Raw genomic sequence first — 16095 nt, forward strand, 5'->3', positions numbered from 1 at the left:
AATTTAAATGTTACATTCTTTCTTTCCTATTTTTGCTTGCTAAATGCACTGTTAGTATGTATTTGTGTATTGGAATGACCTCTGTTCCATGCAGTTTTTTTTCCATGCAAACAGTTTATAGTATTTTGTTTATAAACTGCCATTCCCCAGGAAGAGGTGGAAGATTTTTAAATAAAGAGCTTTTATAGAGATCATCTTTATAAAAAAATGTATTTCTCCCTTTTTAAATTATATTCTCTAGGATCCATCTGTATTAAACATCTGCAGTTGTTCTTGACTTGATATATGTGAGTGCTGTAACTTTTCAGGACATCCTCAACTGCTGAGCTGAAAAGTTCTCAATTACTTATGATGCATTACTGGTAAAGTAGATAAACCATACTCAGACTCGTCTTGTGGTTGACGAAGCAACTCCTTTTTTGTTTCCTGGGCATCCTTTTGCAAACCATCATGTGCTCACTTACTTGAAGCTTCCTATGAATCATGCAGTGTTCTAGGATCTGGGGCTACAATAATTCAAATATTAAAAAGTCCTTGCCCTCACAGAACTAACCTTTTAGTGGAGGCGGACAATTAATGACAAAAATATAATAAATTTCTCTTTAGTATAATTCTGAAATCAAAATTTCTGGAGACCAGAAGATTCTTTATAACTCATCCCCTGACCTAAATTAGTGAAAGAATGTTTATAATTTTTATTCATCACAATTAGAGTGTATATTCATAGATTTTATTATAGGAGTATTAATTTGCTTGATTTGATATGGATGTTATAATAGAAGAGTATATTCACTATTTTGCTTTTCTAAAGTTTAAAAGCATATTATTTCTCAAGATGTTTAGTTCTAAGAGTTTCAGATAAGTGAGTGTGATCTGTTTAATGTGGGTAGTGATAAATCTTATGAATAAAATGAAGTAGCGGAAAGGGATAGAAAGTGCCAGAAAGATTCTTCCCTTTATTAAAGTTTGGTTCATTGAATCCTTGTTTTCACAGATCTCTGGTATCTTTAAGATTTATTTTTGTTAAGCACTTTTGGTCTTCAGTGAGAGCTTTGGCCTATTGCATCCCAGTGTATCTTACTCAGGAGCAGAATCCTGATACAGACTTCTTTAAAAATAAGTCACAGATATAGAAAGGTTAAATATCTTCAAATTCAGCCACTTGGCTGTAACAACCATCTACACACACACATATCTAAGTGCTGATTTTAGAACACTATACACTCCAGTACTCTTGCCTAGAATATCCCATGGACGGAGGAGCCTGGTAGGCTGCAGTCCGTGGGGTCGCTATGGGTCGGACATGACTGAGCGACTTCACTTTCACTTTTCACTTTCACATATTGGAGAAGGAAATGGCAACCCACTCCAGTGTTCTTGCCTCGAGAATCCTAGGGACAGGGGAGCCTGGTGGGCTTCTGGCTATGGGGTCACACAGAGTCGGACACGACTGAAGTGACTTAGCAGCAGCAGCAGCATACCTAGGAAAGTCTTAATTCATAATATTATCATTTTTCTCGTTAGTATTTAGCATCACCAATACTGTAATTAGCCCCCAATTAAAATAAATAAATTTAAAAAGTTACTCTAATGACAAAATACAGGGATGGTAGAATGTGTCTCATTTCTCTCTTATTCCTGGAATATTATTTCTCTCAGTCCCTCAGCAGGAGTCAGGTAACTTGTGACATGTGTTCTAAGGCTAAGTCTGTATTGTTTTTCTTTCTCATGATTGAATAACATCTCCTTGCATTTTTTATTACTTTATACTTATGAAGTATTTTTATTAATATTTATACTAAAGATGGTCTACAATAAATCCTCTGTTAACATTCAAGTTGGGGTATGTATAGAATATAAACTACTTGACATTGGCCAATTTAAATTTCCAGAGCATACAGGATGCTCGGGGCTGGTACACTGGGATGAACCAGAGGGATGGGATGGGGGGGGAGGTGGGAGGAGGTTCAAGATGGGGAACACATGTACACTCAGGGCAGATTCATGTCAGTGTATGGCAAAACCAATACAATATTGTAAAGTAATTAGCCTCCAATTAAAATAAATAAATAAAAAAATTTAAAAAAGCATCTTTAATTGAGAATGATAAATAAACTTGCCTGTCAATATCAGTCTTCGTTTCTAACATTATCATTATTTTTAAATTATTTCTACCTCTCTGGATTGTTTTGAATATCAAATCCACTAATGAATATCAAAATCTTTTGTAAATGCTAATTTCCATTCAAAGTTATTTATGATTCTTATGATTAGTAGAATAAATATGTAACTTCTAGAAATATATCAAAAGAAAATTAAATGATGGTGATTATATTAAAAAAATATCCATTTATCAATTCTCAGAAAGAATGGCTTATACCAGGCTGCTGCTAAGTTCCTTCAGTTTTGTCTGACTCTGTGCGACCACAAAGACGGCAGCCCACCAGGCTCCGCCATCCCTGGGATTCTCCAGGCAAGAACACTGGAGTGGGTTGCCATTTCCTTCTCCAATGAGTGAAAGTGAAAAGTGAAAGTGAAGTCGCTCAGTTGTGTCCAACTCTTTGTGACCCCATGGACTGCAGCCCACCAAGCTCCTCCATCCATGGGATTTTCCAGGCAAGAGTACTGGAGTGGGTTGCCATTGCCTTCTCCGTATACCAGGCTACATATTTGTAAATATGTAAAGCTTAAAAGTAGGAAAAATACCAGATTTGGTGTTAGGAGATGAAGGTTATTAGTTCGGTAAACATTGAAATTAGCATGACATAAAATACAAAAAACCCCAACAAAATTTATGAGGCATTTTGTATATACTTGTACTTCTACTTTAATGAGAAATGGAACACGATTGTAACCAAAAATAAGAAGGGAAAAAAAAATCAGAAGGACACTAAAGTTTCTATTCACTCTTATCTGGGCAATCAGTTTAATAGTAAATCTTCCAAACAGCATATATCAAAGTATTTATATAAAAAAAACAAAGATTAAAGAAAGTGTCCCCAAAACATATCTGGTATAGTTTCTTTCTGTGTGTGTTATTCACTCAGTCATGTCTGACTCACTGCGATCCCAGACTGTAGCTCACCAGACTCCTCTGCCCATGGGATTCTCCAGAAAAGAATGTTGGAGTGGGTTGCCATTTCCTTCTCCAGGGGATCTTCCCAACCTAGGGATCCAACTTGGGTCTCCCACCTTGCAGGCAGATTCTTTACCATCTGAGCCACCAGGAAAGCTGCAATATATTTGTCTTACTAGACAAAATAAACTTAAAAGTCAGGTTTACTATAGATTGATTTTTCATCTAGTTTTTACATATATGTTGACAGGTTGGTGATAAAATATTTAAAATTGGTTTTAACAACTTGATTTGAGTTGTGTTAATAATAAAACATCCCTCTCTTGCCTCTAGCAAACCTAGAAGGAAAAATTACTTTGAACACCCAGATGGTATATTTTTAACATTCATTGAGAGCAAGAATAAAAATTGACATGCTGTAGTTGCCTACCTGTCAAGCTTGTATAAGTATATTCATAATTCACATGAAATTGCTTATGTGTTAAAATGGTAATTTTTATTGCAATAATATAAATATAGCTTTCACAGAAGAGTAAGGTAATATGATGTAGAAGAAAGAAGTATAAACTAGAAAACAGGACACTGGCTTTATTGGCTAAATGACAAGTTTGGAGTAGACAACTGTTAAAGTTCATTTTAGTCCAAAATGTTTTAGTTTTATAAGCTATGTACCCAGATGTGCATAAAAATTATTTTTTTCTGTGATTCAACTTAAATCTTATAAAGTGCCTCTTCTGCCTGATACCAATTAATGTCATTTTGGTTATGCTTGTTTTTGTTGTTTAGTGGCTAAGTTGTGTCTATTTTATGACCTCATGGATTGTAGCCTGCCAGGGTCCTCTGTCCATGGGACTTCCCAAGCAAGAATACTAGAGTGGGTTGCCATTTCCTTCTCCAGGGGATCTTCCAGACCCAGGCATCAAACCTGCATCTCCTGCATTAACAGGCGAATTCTTTACTACTGAGCCACCTGAGAAGCCTTGGTTATGCTTGCTAGATTTTATCTAGTGACGTTTAAACACAACAAGTTAATGACTATCTCCTTTTTCACATTCATTGCTGCTGCTGCTGCTAAGTCACTTCAGTTGTGTCCAACTCTGTGCGACCCTATAGACAGCAGCCCACCATGCTCCGCAGTCCCTGGGATTCTCCAGGCAAGAACACTGGAGTGGGTTGCCATTTTCTTCTCCAATGCATGCAAGTGAAAAGTGAAAGTGAAGTCACTCAGTCGTGTCCGACTCTTCGCGACCCCATAGACTGCAGCCTACCAGGCTCTTCCGCCCATGGGATTTTCCAGGCAAGAGTACTGGAGTGGGTTGCCATTGCCTTCTCTGTCATTGTAGCTTTAGTGGCATCTAAATTGCTACATTGTTGTGGGGTTACAAGATTACCTGTTTGTGTCTGCGACAGTGTCATCTGATGAAATGCATACAATCTCCTGCAGGTGTCAACAGCCTTTCATAGTGGCGTCTGCTACTTTTTTTGAATTGGGTACTTTATAGTCCAGGTCACTCCTGTTGTACATAGTTACTCTCATTACAGTCAAAGATGTTTCCAGATAATCTCTTTCTCTCCCCTGTCCCCCTGCCCTGCCTCAGTCTGTCTCTCTCAGTTAACATCTGCAACTTTCTTGAAGGCGTAAAAAATAGAAGCTTCTCTATTTGGCTTCTCTCATGAAGCCAAATCTAGAAACATGTGTATGTTTCCTGGACTAGCCTCAATTTATATATACCTCATTTTAATATCTTTCATAATGGAGACCCATTAAAAACTGTACCTGGTTTTGGGAAGCAGGATAAAGTCTTTCAGATCCTCAAACTTACAGATCCTCAAACCTGTCTAGCATTTGTATTGCACTCCTGGCCGGAGTGGGCTTCCCTGGTGGCCCAGCTGGTAAAGAATCTGCCTGCAATGCAGGAGAACTGGGTTCAATCCCTGGGTTGGAAAGTTCCTTTGGAGAAGGGAACGGGTACCCACTCCAGGATTCTGGCCTGGAGAATTCCATGGACTGCATAAGCTCATCAGTTGATGACAAATTGCATTGGTATAAACTCCATTCCTACTCCAAACTTTCACGATACCTGTCCGGAGCACAGCTAGAGGGGTGGGAAGGATGATTCTCTGCTCAGAAAGCCTGTCATGGTCTAATCTTCTTGCTCCCTCTTCAGGTGTTCTTTTACTTCTTCTCCCCTTGAAGGATGTCTATCAAACCTTGCAAAGGGAGGAGGGTGACTAGAAAAAGACTGCATGTTTTACAATATCTATTATTAAGCCAGAACCTTGGGTCCACAATGTGAAAATGTTTGTAACTCAAAAGTCCTTTTTTTCTCAAATGTGTTACCTGGTCATCAAAATTCTGCCTTAAAACAGTACTGAGCATTGACTTGTATATTACTTGGTATAATTTTTCATTAAAGACATTTCACTGAGGGCAGATGCAGAGGTGGAGGGTTTTTACTTCTTGGGACCAGGGTTGGCTTTGCATATTGTAAAAAAGGTGTTGATACATATTTTCACATACTATTTCAAACTAGAAAATGTTGTCACTTCAGATAATTTTTTAACATTTTATACTTTTGTTTTAATTTTTATAGTAAGGTACTTTTGATAAACTATATTATTAGACTAACTTAATAGACAAGAATAATAGAGACAGAGGTTGATTTTTTTAAGGTGTATCAGTATTGCAAAATTCTGAGGTTACTTTGGCATTCTCAAAAAATGTTGTCTTTTATTTTTCATGTTGGTGGATGGCAGAAACCAACACAACTGTAAAGTAATTATTCTCCAATTAAAAATAAATAAAAATATTGTCTTTTATTTTTTAGAAATCAAGGGAATGCCATGAGCTATTAAATATATATTTTAGTACATAAATCTAAGAAACAGGTGATATTAAGAATATATTTAAAAAACTCCTATGATTCCATAATAAGCAGAACAACCTAATTTATAGAAAATGAGTCAAGACTTGAATAAACACTTCACAACAGAAGAAAGGTCAGTAAGCACAGAAAAAGTACTCAGCATCATTAGTCATCAGAGAAATTAAAATTATAAGTGTTGTTGTTCAGTCACTCAGTTGTGTCCGGCGTCACAAAGTCGGACACAACTTAGCGACTGAACAGCAACACTTATAATAATTTCTCTGATGACTAATGATACTGAGTACCTTATGACCACAGGGATTCCTTGATAGCTCACTTGGTAAAGAATCTGCCTGCCATGCAGGAGACCTGGGTTCAATTCTTGGGTCGGGAAAACTTGCTAGAGAAGGGATAGGCTACCCACTCCAGTCTTCTTGGGCTTCCGTTGTGGCTCAGCTGGTAAAGAATCTCCCTGCAATGTGGGAGACCTAGGGTAGATCCCTGGGTTGGGAAGATCCCCTGGAGAAGGGCAAGGCTACCCACTCCAGTATTCTGGCCTGGAGAATTCCATGGACTGTATAGTCAATGGTATCACAAAGAGTCAGACATGACTGAGCAGCTTTCACTTTCACTTCACTTTGTGACCCCATGGACTGCAGCATGACAGACTTCCCTGTCCTTCATTATCTCCTGGAGTTGGTCATAATTCTTGTCCATTGTGTCAGTGATGTCATCTAACTATCTCATCTTCTGCTACCCTCTTCTTTTGCCTTCAGTCTTTCCAAGCATCTAGTCTACCCTGAGCATTCACTGGAAGGACTGATGCTGAAGCTGAAGCTCCAACACTTGGGCCACCTGATGTGAAGAGTTAACTCATTGGAAAAAATATGTATAAGTAGGGCTTCCCTGGTGGCTCAGAGGTTAAAGCATCTGCCTCCAATGCGGGAGACCTGGGTTCGATCCCTGGGTCGGGAAGATCCCCTGGAGAAGGAAACGGTAACCCACTCCAGTATTCTTGCCTGGAGAATCCCATGGACGGAGAAGCCTGGTAGGCTACAGTCCATGGGGTCGCAAAGAGTCGGACACGACTGATCGACAGAACAGACAGAACAGACAGACAGATACAATTTAATATCCAATGCACCAGTTAAAATGAAAATAATTGAAATAATCAAATTTGGTAAGGCTGAGGAGCAGTTGGAGTTTTCATTGTTGCTCTTGGGAATGGAAAATGAGAAAACAGTTAAGGGGAAAATTTTTGGCATTTCTTTTAATGTGGGCTTCCCTGGTGTCTCAGACGGTAAAGAACCTGCCTTCAATGCGGAGACGCAGGTTTGATCCCTGAGTCAAGGAGCTCTCCTGGAGAAGGAAATGGCAGCCCACTCCAGTATTCTTGCCCAGAGAATTCCATGGGCAGAGGAAAAAAAATACAGTTGTTATTTAGCAGCTCTACTCTTTAATATTTAGCTGAGAAAATAAAAATATACATCACATACACACACCCCAAAATGTGCAGAAATATTCATTGTGGCCTCATTTATATCTCAAGGACAGGAGTGCTTGGCATGCTGCAATCCATGGAGCCACAAAGAGTTGGACATGGCTGAACGAACAACAAAAACAACAAATAACATAACTTTTCATCAATATGAGAATGGCTAAGCAAACTATGATGTATTGATATAATAGGATACTATTCATTCATGAGAACGAACATGTTGACATGTATAAGAACAATGATAAACTTCAAAAATATCATGTTGAACAACAAAGCCAAATGCAAAAGTTTATTAATTGTAAGTCAATTTATGTGAAATTTAAGCACAGGCAAAACTAATCTATGGTGAGAGAAAATTCTTTGGGGTGAAGTAATGTTGAAAAGGAACACAAGAAAATTTTTGATTGATTGGAATTTTCTATATCTTGATTGTGGTAGTTTGCAAAGATTTTATATGTATATATGTTGTTGTTTGGTCACTAAGTCCTGTTAAACTCTTATGACCCCATGTACAGGTAGTCCACCAGGCTCCTCTGTCATGGGATTTCCCAGGCAAGAATACTGGAGTGGATTGCCATTTCCTTCTCCAGGGGATCTTCCCAACCCAGGGATCAAACCCGCATCTCCTGCATTGCAGGGGGATTCTCTACTGCTGTGCCACAGGGGAAGTCCTATGTGCATACATATACAGACACATATGTATGATTTTGGTTGAATAAGAATCATCAAATTATGATGAAATAGGAATTTTAAAAATGGGGGTAGAATTACGATGACAGTCTGATGATTTATCTTACTATATATAGGATAATTCATTAATGAGTTAATGTTCTATGAATCTCAGACAATGTGGTGAAAAATATGTGTTCATTAATACTTTGTACAAGTTAAAACAGGCTTTCAAAATCTGTCATCATGTAGATAAACCCCTAATAAATTGAAAGTAATGAAATGTTAAATTTCAGACTTCCAATTTTAAAAAATCACAAGAGAGTCTGTATGGTGAACTATTATTACATTGGAAAAGGGAGGCCGTGGTAGGGGTCATAGATAGTGATTTATTAAAGCCTTTACTTTGCATTAGAAGATCTGTCCTTGACTCAGCTGCTCATAAAAGTAAGACAGCTTGATTTTTCTGATAAATCTAGGAACCTGGCTGCTGGTAATTTCCTGTTCGGTTTTTCACATTAAGTGACAGAAACTATAATTCTAAAAATACAGAACTAAGTAAGCTGCGTGAATTCAAATAATGGAAATGATACTTGTTTGGAAATTTATGTTGATAACAAAATATATGTGGATTAAATTAAATATTTGAACACCTGTTAAGATACAGAAGAATAGAAACTAGCACAGAAAGCAAAACAGGCAGAGAGTAAGTCGAAGGACACTTTTGTGTCTCCTTCTTTCAATTTCCTGTGGAGTGGGAAATATTTAGAAGTGAATGTAACTGTAGCAGTTATACCCTGGGCCTGTCCTTTTAGAGCAAGGACTAAGTCACCAATGATTTCAGAATGAAAAGAATTAGATCTGGAGCAGTTGATCTGCGGTGAATATTCCAAGGAGATCTCTCCATACCATATATTTTTGTCAGAGTGTATTTTGGAGAGATATACTTTGAAGGTATAATCTATTCTATCTTTGGGTTGCCCAAAACTGACATTTCTTCCTTTGCGGAGCCAGTGATGATGATGACCATGGTGCCTCAAGTAAAAACAGGAAAATGTGACAACAACAAAGATAGCAACATTAGTTGGAATGCAAGGACTACAAGCAATTTGTATATATCTGGGAGGCAGGGGAGAATGATTTTTATTCTCATGGCTCAACAAACTTGACCAGCCTTGCAGCAAAATGATTAGAGAGTTTGGAAATCATAACCCAAGAAATCTAGTCGAAATATACCATCTGATCAGACATCCTCAAACATCTTAAACTGTGTGACAAAAGATCCCATTTAAAAATTACATAAAATAAGAACTTTCTGATAACGTTGTTTGGAGATTTAATTTACAGTAAGCAATTTGGTCTCAGAACAATTTTTGTTTTGTCAACAGTTTTTTAAACACAGGCTCACTGTAGGAATTATAATAATTTCACAAGCTTTTAGCATACAGGATAACATTTCTTAAAAAGCTGATAAGGAAATAACATACTTCAAAATATAGATTAATTATATGATTATTCCAGGCAGGGGTAGATGAAGAGAATAAGGCTTAAATTAAGTTGAGGTATAACTTTTCTTTCTTTTTTTTTCTAAATTGGGGTACAGTTGCCTTACAAATTTGTGTTAGTTTCTGCTGGATGATGAAGTGACTCAGCTACACGTTTACATATATTCCTTCCCTCTTGGACCTTCCTCCTCCCACCACTCTCTGTCCTGCCATCCCACCCATCTAGACGGCATATATGTCAATCCCAATCTCCCAATTCATTTTCACCCCTCCCCACCCCATCCCTTGTCTGTTGTCTATATTTGCATCTCTATTTATGACCTGGAAATAGGTTAATTTGTACCAATTTTTCTAGATTCTACATATATGCATTAATATATGATATTTGCTTTTCTTTTTTTGGCTTACTTCTCTCTGTATGACAGACCCTAGGTCCATCCATGTTTCTACAAATGACCCACTTTTGTTTCTTTTAATGGCTGAGTAATATTCCATTGTGTATATGTACCACATCTTCTTTATCCATTCAACTGTTGATGGACAATTGAGGTTGTTTCCATGCCCTGGCTATTTTAAGTAGTGCTGCAATGAACGTTGATGTACATGTACATTCTTTTTGAATACACAGTGGTATGGGAAAATAATAATATTGAAATAAGAGATTCAAAGGTTCAACTCCAAAACTTTAATTCACTGTGTATTTGTGAAGTTACTCTGCTCTGAGCCCAAATTTCTTGTTTCAGAATATGAAAGAATAGCACCTTAAATGACTGTTTTGAGTATTTGGCATATATATATATATATACACACACACACATACAAATATATATGTGCCAAATATATATATATGTCATACAGAGTGTATATTGTCACCCAGCTTATTAACTTATATGCAGAGTATATCATGAGAAACGCTGGGCTGAATGAAGCACAGGCTGGAATCAAGATTGCCTGGAGAAATGCCAATAACCTCAGATATGCAGATGACACCACCCTTATGGCAGAAAGTGAAGAAGAACTAAAGAGCATGTTGATGAAAGTGAAAGAGGAGAGTGAAAAAGTTGACTTAAAGCTCAACATTCAGAAAACTAAGATCATGGCATCCAGTCCCATCACTGCATGGCAAATAGATGGGGTAACAGTGGAAACAGTGTCAGACTTTATATTTTTGGGCTTCATAATCACTGCGGATGCTGATTGCAGCCAAGAAATTAAAAGACGCTTACTCCTTGGAAGGAAAGTTATGACCAACCTAGATAGCATATTAAAAAGCAGAGACATGACTTTGCCAACAAAAGTCCATCTAGTCAAGGCAAAGGTTTTTCCAGTGGTCAAGTATGGATGTGAGAGTTGGACTGTGAAGAAAGCTGATCACTGAAGAATTGATGCTTTTGAACTGTGGTGTTGGAGAAGACTCTTGAGAGTCCCTTGGACTGCAAAGAGATCCAACCAGTCCATTCTAAAGGAGACCTGTCCTGGGTGTTCATTGGAAGGACTGATTCTAAAGCTGAAACTCTAATATTTTGGCCCCCTGATGTGAAGAGCTGACTCTTTGAAAAGACCCTGATGCTGGGAAAGATTGAGGGCAGGAGGAGTAGGGGACAATGGAGGACAAGATGGTTAGATGGTATCACTGACTCAATGGATGTGGGTTTGGGTGAACTCTGGGAGTTGGTGGTGGACAGGGAGGCCTGGTGTGCTGCGGTTCATGGGGTCGCAAAGGGTCACACGTGGCTGAGTGACTGAACTGATACATACATACACACACATACATGTATACACACACATACATGCATACACACACATAGATACATACACACAATTATCAACATAGTGTCTAGTGTCAATTATTAATGTTATTATTGTATGACAAGTGAAAAATTTAGTAACTACAAACAATAGTCATTATTACCATAGCTTATGAAAAATAAGGAAGGGATCAGGTGATCTCAACTGGGCTTATTCATGAATTTTTGTCTTTGTTGGAGGTCTTCTGATCTGGTACAGTCTTTACTAGAGTGAATATGGACACTTGGTTATATTCCACATGTTTCTCACCTTCCAGAAGATATGTTCTCATGGAAATGGCAAAGGGGCAAGAGAGAAAACAGAAACATACAGTCTCTTGAGTCCTAGGCTTGGAAGCGGCATACTGCCTCCTCTGCTACATTCCATTGGCAAGTTGTTTTGAAATCAAGGTACAAGAATTGGGAAAATAGGCATCACCTCCTTATTGAGAGGAACTAGAAAGTCACATCAAAGATTATGAACATTTCAGAAGACATTTGTTTTCTCCAGGAGAGAAGTATATTCAGTTCAGTTCAGTTGCTCAGTCATGTCTGACTCTTTGCGACCCCATGAATCACAGCAAACCAGGCCTCCCTGTCCATCACCAACTCCCGGAGTTCACTCAAACTCATGTCCATTGAGTCGGTGATACCATCCAGCCATCTCATTCTCTGTCGTCCCCTTCTCCTCCTGTCCCCAATCCCTCCCAGCATCATAGTCTTTTCCAGTGAGTCAACTCTTCTCATGAGGTGGCCAAAGGATTGGAGTTTCAGCTTTAGCATCAGTTCCTTCCAATGAACACCCAAGATTGATCTCCTTTAGAATGGACTGGTTGGATCTCCTTGCAGTACAAGGGACTCTCAAGAGTCTTCGCCAACACCGCAGTTCAAAAGCATTAGTTCTTTGGCAATCAGCTTTCTTCACAGTCCAACTCTCACATCCATACATAACCACGGGAAAAACCATAGATGGACCTTTGTTGGCAAAGTCATATCTCTGCTTTTTAATATGCTATCTAGGTTGGTCATAACTTTCCTTCCAAGGAGTAAGCGTCTTTTAATTTCATGGCTGCAATCAGTATCCACAGTGATTTTGGAGCCCAAAAAAATAAAGTCTGACACTGTTTCCACTGTTTCCCTATCTATTTCCCATGAAGTGATGGGACCAGATGCCTTAATCTTAGTTTTCTGAATGTTGAACTCTAAGCCAACTTTTTCACTCTCCTCTTCCACTTTCATCAAGAGGCTCTTTAGTTTTTCTTTGCTTTCTGCCATAAGGGTGGTGCAAGGTATATTATTAGGGTATTATTCTTCTCATCAATCAAATAAGATATGTTTTCTATGATTGGGGTGTATGGGATGATACATCAAGCCATAACTCGTTCTTTTCATGAAAAGCATCTTTATCCTGTTTCCTTGAAGATTTAAAACAGAGAATAGATTAGTTATTAAAGAAAACAGGATGTACCCTTCATTCAAGCTATACATTTAATATTTTGAACATAATTTGTGTTTGCAAAAACTTGTGGGTCTGATGTTATGTGAATCACAATTGGTGCTGGTGGCAGTTTAGTCGCTGAATTGTATCTGCTTCTTGCAACACCATGGAACCCCATGCCTGCCAGGCTTCTCTGTCCACGGGGTTTCTCAGGCAAGAAAGCTGGAGTGGGTTACTATATCCTTCTCCAAGGGAACTTGCTGACTCAGGGCTAGAACCCAGGTCTCTTGAATAGCAAGTAGATTCTTTACAAACTGAGAGATGATAAAGAAAGTGTTACTCTCTCAGTCGTGTCCAACTCTTTGTGACCCCATGGACTGTAGCCCGTCAGGCTCCTCTGTCCATGGGATTTTCCAGACAAGAATACTGGACTGGGTTGCCATTTCCTTCTCCAGGAACTCTTCCCAACCCAGGGATTGAACCTGGGTCTCCTGCATTGCATGCAGACTTTTTACCATCTGAGGTACCAGGGAAACCTGAACCATGATAAATGCAGCTAAATATTTATGCTTGACCTCTTGTTCTACTCCTTTATTCCTTCCCCAAACAAACAACAGGTTCAGTTTCTTTACCTGTGGGGACCAAATGCAGATGAACTTACTCATTACACCTTATATTTTGGCTGTTTTGAGTGGCTCAGTTCAATTATGTTTATTCTGTAGCAATATAGAATGTTTCCAAAAGTTCCAATTCAAATGAGAAAATCATCCAAGTGATCATTGTCCTTGACATGTCTTGGAATCATGATTATGTGTGGCCATCTTCTGTATCCTAGAAAGATGATTAAGATGTAAGACAAAAACCTAAACCTGAATTTATATGTCCGTAGCTGGTAGTGACTCCATTTCATTGTTCTCTGCTTTCTTCAATGGTATTCAATTTTAATCTTTTACTATTTGGTAAAAACTTCAAAAAGCAGACTACATGAAAATAGAGTTGAAGTAGCAAAAAGAGATAAGTTACTTGACAGTAAGGCAAATGGTAGAGATCTGAAATAATTCATTGGTGCATTTTTTCTGTGGAAAGGAAACTTATTATTTCTGGCAGATTACCTAACCCTGCAGAAAATTTAGACCATGTGTTCAGAATCCAAATGAGATTTCCAAAAATTCATCACTGATGTTGGTTGAAGACATGCCTCATCAGTATTCAGTACTTCTATCCTAAGATGAAAGAGAAGAAGCTCCTCGGGTAGAGAGAAAATAGAAGTTACTTTATCTGACAGCGAAAGCTCCCATCTCTCACTCATATCCAGCTACCATTGACTTCAATCAACTTCAGCCTCTCAGCAGGAAGAACTTGGCTGCAGGATAGAAATTTGAACTTCACTAATAGTATTATGAGGGTATCAAGGCTTTCATAACGAGTTTAATAACTTGGAAGCAGAAAGAATCACGACACTAGAGAGTCTTAAACATTTTTGTTGGATTGGTGAATTTTATCACAATTCAAAATAGTGAATTTCCTTCTGGAAAGTTTTAAAACAAGTGTATAGGATATATAGTTACTAGAACTCAAAAATAAATATGAGGCTGTCACAATGTTATATAAATGGTGTCCATTTCTAGGAAAAAATGGGTTTAGTATATCTCTAAATAATGTCAATTATAATGTAAGAATGTAAATTATAATGAATTTGATTATAAAATTAGCTACATTCTGAAATATGACTCCCATAGCATCTTGCATCTTTTCCTCACTCCTCTACCTCTCTCAAGTTTTTTTAAAAGTGAATAATAAGAAAGGAGAGTGAAAAGTTTGGCTTGAAGCTCAACATTCAGAAAACGAAGATCATGGCATCTGGTCCCATCACTTCATGGGAAATAGATGGGGAAACAGTGGAAACAGTGTCACACTTTATTTTTTTGGGCTCCAAAATCACTGCAGATGCTGATTGCAGCCAGGAAATTAAAAGACGCTTGCTCCTTGGAAGGAAAGTTATGACTAACCTAGATAGCATATTAAAAAGCAGAGACATTACTTTGCCAACCAAGGTGCGTCTAGTCAAGGCTATGGTTTTTCCCGTGGTCATGTATGGATGTAAGAGTTGGACTGTGAAGAAAGCTGATCGCTGAAGAATTGATGCTTTTGAACTGTGGTGCTGGAGAAAACTCTTGAGAGTCCCTTGGACTGCAAGGAGATCCAACCAGTCCATTCTAAAGGAGATCAATCCTGGGTGTTCATTGGAAGGACTGATGCTAAAGCTGAAACTCCAATCCTTTGGCCACCTCATGCGACGAGTTGACTCACTGGAAATGAGTCTGATGCTGGGAGGGATTGGGGGTGGGAGGAGACGGGGATGACAGAGAATCAGATGGCTGGATGGTATCACCGACTCGATGGACATGAGTTTGAGTGAACTCCGGGAGTTGGTGATGGACAGGGAGGCCTGGCGTGCTGTGATTCATGGGGTCGCAAAGAGTCGGACACGACTGAGCGACTGAAATGAACTGAACTGAACTGAATAAGATTTTTGAGTGTTTCTTGTGTGTCAACTAATGAGCTATCCAGTTTTACTTGTGTTGTCTCATTATTTATTATCACAGTTACTTCACACAAGAAAGATTAAGCAACTTTTCAGGACATGTGCCTAGAGTGATGGAACATAGAAAATTAAATTCAGATCTGCATGAAATCTAGATTTTGATGAGTCAGTTGATTGAGTCCACTTAATCCCTTCTTTCTCATCTCTGTGGTGTGTGTATACACACACAAACACTTTTGTGCACACACATATACATATCCACATGCGAGTATTTTTGCCTAGTACTCAGATTTACCTAAAAGAGCCGCATCAGCACTACTAGTCATGTCTGCATAGCTGGACCCATCTGTATGTACACTAGATGATGTGAAAAGAACTAGGCCTCCACCAGACAGCCTTTCCTCCATGTGGGAGCTATGCTACTCTGGTCATATTTAGAAGACATTTTCATGTTTTTGTTCTATGCATCTATTTTGTAAGTGCATGTGTGCTCAGTCACTCGGTCATGTCCAACTGACCTGTGACCCCATGGACTGTAGTGCCAGGCTTTTCTGTCCTTGGTATTATTCTGGCAACAATACTGGAGTGGGTTGCCATTTCTTTCTCCAGGGGATCTTCCTGACCCAGGGATTCAACCTGTGTCTTTTGCATTGGCAGGTGGATTCTTTACCACTGAGCCACCTGGAAAGCCTCTAGTCACTATATATTTG

Source organism: Moschus berezovskii, chromosome 12 (assembly GCF_049115385.1).
Source record: "Moschus berezovskii isolate FMDL1 chromosome 12, NW_MosBer_1.0, whole genome shotgun sequence".
Lineage (NCBI taxonomy): Eukaryota > Metazoa > Chordata > Mammalia > Artiodactyla > Moschidae > Moschus > Moschus berezovskii.